We start from the raw sequence: 6,000 nt of genomic DNA, 5'->3' as shown, positions 1-6,000 counted from the left end.
ACTATGTCGGTCAGTTGATCGGTCGGTCGGTCGGTAAACACTAACTTGAGCACGCGACTTCAGCCATGTATACTTATGTGTTTATATTTATTCTGTATGCTAAAATTGCATTTTTACTCCGAATGGTACAAGACGTATAGCCTGTTCCATATAAACACACCAGCTTTAAATCTAGATCAAAGGCACGTAGCCTACATTGTTTTTGAACATTCATTGTTCATGCCTTGTATAAATAGTTATTTGTTTATACAGCAGTAGAAATTTCGAATGATCTTTTAACACTAATGCTATTTAAAGCAGACGTTTTATTATGTTTTTCAGCTTTTTAGAGTAAACAAAATAACTGTAAGCCTATTGTATGATTGGAAACGACGAATATTCAATCAACCTTAAAATTCAATCAATCAATGATAGATCTAATGAAGAATTTGGGAAATAACCTTAGTATATCCATTCTTCAGGGCATACCTACACTCTATACATTAAAAAAACATTGGGCCGGATTGTATTCAATGTACAATACTGTACTGTACTAGTTTCAAACTACAGGAAATAATTGCAGTGTTAGTTGTATAGTGTAGATTAAGAGCTAAGAATAATAATGTCTTCACTTGGAAATGGAAAGGCAACAATACCAAGAAATAGATTGTCTGCCAGTGAATATGTCAAATAACACCAATAATGTAATAAGTCTATGGTGCAACGATAAAATTCAAACTCCTATACGTACATTCTTGAGTATAGTCTTCAATCATTTTCAAAAGAGTATAATAGAAGTACGTACAGACCTACAGCTAACAATTTTACAAAAATCCCGTTAGAAAGCGCTGCAGAACACCACACAAAATGACCGCTATTCCACACGACAGAATAAGCCATCGCACAACAAACAATACTAACAATAACTGGCAGTATTTATCTTACTACTATCTGTTTTTATTATAGGTATGACAGAATTGTATACCTTTATCCAATATGATACATTCGGTACCATACTAGTATTTGCTCTGTTGATTTACAAATCTACCATGATTATTGCTATAGTATTTGCTAAAAAGTATATATCTATATATAAATTTACGTAAGGGCAAAATTCGGTAAATCGCGTCTTACTTCTAGAATTTTTACTCGATGGTATATAAAGTTGGTTCGTACTTTCGGTACTGATTTTAACCACCTGATGTAACCCTGTTTACTAATTAAATTGAGTTAGATAATTAGTTATTGACGATTAAAACGAATTTAGGTTCAACGATTTGCCCCAAATAGGGGTGTTTTCCGATCGTGGTATACACTGTCTAATGGATGTCCAACTTGAAAAATACCCGCACACAATAATACGAGGACCCTTCGCATTTTCCTATCTCCTCCTACGATAATTGTTTTTAATAGCTGAAAACCGGTTGAACTGCTCGAGTACAGCGTCATAATGTTGAAGACAGGCCGATTTTCTTTAAAAAATACTATTTTGATAGATTTAATTTACGTTCTTACAAATGTATTGATTTGCGATGAATGGAACATTCCAATCTCTCAGTCTGCCAGTTTGGTTTAACACAAGTAGGTAAATTTATGAGCCCTTGGAGAATAAACTTGCAATACTTTGACAATACAGTACTGCAAATACCTATTAACCATTTTTGGTCGTCATTTGAATCGAACATTGAATACTGTTAGATGTAAAAAAATATATACAAACATTTCTTACTGTGAATACTGTTAGATGTAAAAAAATATATACAAATAAACTTTATTACTGTGATTATGGGTAGGCTCTACTGTTAGATATATAAACACGTAATATACAAATAAACTTTCTTACTGTTGCAGTTGCTTCTCAACGTTTGCATTAATTAATAATTACAAAAAATATAAACGTCGTAGTGGTGTATTGTTACATGTACTTTACTATTTCAATCGACTATGACAGTGACAGTTTTAACAAAGTATTAAATCGCAAATGTTTTACTATATTTAGTCACCGTTAGTGGTATATTATTTATAGGCCTATAAAAAATGAAAACAATATTTCGTTACTGACGTGGATAAAGAATATATTTAAATTGTTCCTCTTTGTACCTATCCTCTTTCCCATCCCTCAACCCTAATCGGGTTTCTTTAAATGAATAAACAATTTGGACTCATTTTGTGGTAAGTTTCTCTTTCGGAAGTAATTCCCAGGGTGCTAATTTTAGTTGACTACATAAATCATCGTGTCTACTTATTCGTTTCTGTAAACGACATGTATTATAGTCCTGCGGTACGTGCATTTGAAATCGCCAAATTTTTTACCCTGAAATTACTGTGTATTCGAGAACCATCTGTGGGCACGACCTAGATGGTACGCGAGCGAAGCGAACGTACCATCTAGTTAATATAACTCTACGTAAACCCTTAAACAGAGGCGAATCACTTCTTCTTTTCTGCCTAATCGCTGTATTTGTGTTGAGCTGCTGCGATGGTACATCTGCAACTTCCAAATTGATAGCAGATTTTCAGAATCTCATAGAAACAGTGGAAATTAATGAATCTGAAATTATTTAAAGCAGTGTGAAACAGGTCGGTCTAATTTTATTGACTATTATAAACTTAGTAGGATTAAATTTACAAACAATGGTCATTCTACAAATTCCACGAATTGTGTTACATCGATGATGACGCTAAAGTTATCATTCATCGTTGTTTGAAGTATGTAATGATAACTAATGCCACTATCTGGTTGGGTGATATAGTTGTTAATCCAGACTCTAAAACGTGTTTTTCCGATACAAATGATTTTTTGTTTGGAAAAACTATGGAGATAGTTAACATAATTTTCCGCCCTCTTACTGCATATTATCGATTTCTTTCGGTAGGTTTGCTTTATCAAGCCAGTAAGTATTTGAAGAATTAAATATAATGACTTGTTTGATTTAGTATTAATTTACGTTTTTTATTGCATCTTAATATCAAATGTGATTTCTAATTTTAATCATTTCAATCATAATTACATTTTCTGATGGAGTAATTCTGCAAAAATGAGAAAACATTTGAAACTTTATAGAAAGTTTGTATTATTACAAAATCGAGTTGCATACACAAATGTAAAATATTTGCTAGTAAAGTTTACCTTCGGACGTAAGTATGACACAATGTAGGTTGGCACACCACAGTAAATTTGTCTCAATCGTTTTGATAGACTTATTGTTATGATTTAATTTTCGCTATTTCTAATAACAACCAAAGCGTTTTTAAACATAAAATGATCACGTTCAATCGATCAAACCAGGGAAGAGTAATTTAACTCTGATCAAACAATCAAAACAACAATAGAGACGTAAATTCTAGTTCCTCTGTAATCTCGCACGAGATTCTGCAGCGATCACTAGAGACGTGATTTGGCTTAATACGGCGTGTCATAGGTTTTTTTGTATACATGTCATAGGTACAATAGACTGAGCTGTAATCGACAAAATAATATAAACAAATATTGGTGAAAGTCTTTGTGAGTACCGATAGGAAGAAACAGGAAATAATACTGAATAAAAAAAATATGTTGTCAACTGTAAATCAATGAGGAAAAAAACACTGCAATGAGACTAAGAATAACAAAAGAAAATTATCGAGATATTACCGAGACGGATATTTATTTCTCTCTGAACTGTTTGCTTGTCTGACCTGAAAAAATATGTCGTCTTCTTCCAATGAAACAGCAAAAGACAGAAGTGAAAACCAATCTCCAAATGAAACTGCTACAGAAAATGGAAACATTTTAACTGATCTGACCTGGAAAATATGTCGTCTTCTTCCAATGGAACAGCAGAAGACAGAAGGGAAGACCGATCTCCAACTGGTTCTGCAATAGAAAATGGAAACATTTTAACTGATTGCTTGCCTGACCTGGAAAATATGTCGTCTTCTTCCCATGGAATAGCAGAAGACAGAAGGAAAGATCAATCACCAAATGGAACTGCAACAGAAAATGGAAACATTTTAACTAATTTGGAAAGAAATTATGAAGTAACTACCATCACAAGTGATATCAGTTTTGTTGAAGATGGTCAGGTTTCATCGTTGATTGTATTTTTCTGCATTATTTCATTTTACATTGCTTTTTTGTTTGCTCTCTACAGTAATGGACAATATGCTGTACATAGGCACATTTTGGATTGGATTAGTATTACTAATTACTCTATTCCAATGACAATGATGATATATATTCTGCGAAAAAAGGTAGAAATTATCTGAAATCCTGAAGGACATGTGTTCTGTAATGATGAACGTAGACCACTACTCTTGTCAGGTCAGCATCCAGCACAAGATATAAGCAGCGAAACTTCTTCTGAACCTATTGCGGGTGTTTATTTGTTTGGTATTTGCAAAATTTTTCAATCACTTATATACATTACATTGATTGGAATGTGCGAATCTGTAACTAGAGACATAGATAAATATCAAGAAGTTATTTATATAATATCCAACTGTTTACAAGTGTTTTTCACCTGTATCCAGATAGCATTCTTCCGATGTTTCAAAAGTGCCTCCTTCAGAAACTCTTCTTTGTTCCAATATGCGTTCACTTTAACAATGTCTGCGAATATTCTTTGTTTGATGTCAAGTATGGCAGAGGAAATAAAAGATGAATACCATGAAATGAATTGGCCATTGATAAATGTACAGCCAGCAAATACAAAAGATAGCAAAGATGTTGTTGCTTGGTGTTACAGTCAGTTAATGGTAAATTCTTCTCCGATGCATACGGTGTTGAGAATTTGTCAATCGTTTTCCAAAGAGTATAACATTTTGGCTGTAAGCATTCTGCTACACTACTGGACGAATTTGCATTCGAACGATAGAAGTGGAAATATACTAGATAGTAGGCCTATAAACGAAAACGCTAGAGACATAGTACACGTTCAAAGAGATCGCGCTAGCTGTTTACAATTACGTAATAGAACACAATACATAACCGCTATTAACACCGAATACATAGACCATGGACAGTCCACGGAATTGACGACAAGAGGCAACATTAAATGTATACACTGTGTTGCAATTATAGGAATAATATTACTATGCGTAGCAGCTATAGGTATGTCAGAGTTGTTTATTCTAATCCCACATAGTCATAGTGTCAGTACCATAGAAATATTTGGTTTGTTAATTTACAAATTCACCATGCTTATAGCAACAGAAGTTGGCAAAAAGCACTATAATAAAGCTCCAATAAAACTATGTAAGTCGCTAAACAGAAGCGAACGACTACTTCTCTTTTGTCTAATCGGCATATTTGTACTAAGTTGCTGTGATGGTATAGCTGCAACTAGTAATGTAATAATAGATGTCCAGAATCTTACAGAGACATTTCAAATGGATACATCGGAAGTTGATTACAATCTAACTAGAGAGATCGGTCTGTTTGTAATGGCAGTTGTTAACATAGTTCAAGTAAGCCGCCAGACAATGTTAATCCTGAAATCTCGAAGGGCTAGGAGCATGGACGATCATTCTAAAGTTATCATTCGTCGTTGTTTAATTGTTTTAATGATAGCTAATGCCGCTCACTGGTTAGGCAATGCATACTTTTCTCCAGGTTCTCAAATTTATTCATCTGACCAAAATGATGTAGTTTTTGGAAAGTCTATTTTCGTTATTAACATATTCCTTTACCCGCTTGCTGCATACATTCGATTTATTAGTGTAGGTTTGCTTTACCAAAGCTACAAGCTTTTGAAGTAGTACTACAGAGTGAATGGATGAATTAAAAAAAAAACTAACTTTATTCACGATCTGCATGACAGCTGATATATTAGGGTCCTTTTTGACAAAGTATACTAAAACTATACTAAATCAAACTACTATATACCATTACAAAAAATGTAAATAATGTAAAATAAAAAGCCTGTATTACACTAATAAATGTTATACTCAATTAAAAAGGAATGCCAAAACATTGGAATTGTATAACCAGGGAGTTCAACTCCCTGGTATCACTAAATGTAGGCTACTTATGGTTACGTG

Source organism: Antedon mediterranea, chromosome 5, assembly GCF_964355755.1.
Source record: "Antedon mediterranea chromosome 5, ecAntMedi1.1, whole genome shotgun sequence".
NCBI classification, from domain to species: domain Eukaryota; kingdom Metazoa; phylum Echinodermata; class Crinoidea; order Comatulida; family Antedonidae; genus Antedon; species Antedon mediterranea.
The sequence above is the reverse complement of the archived record's forward strand: the minus strand, read 5'-3'. Positions refer to the sequence as shown.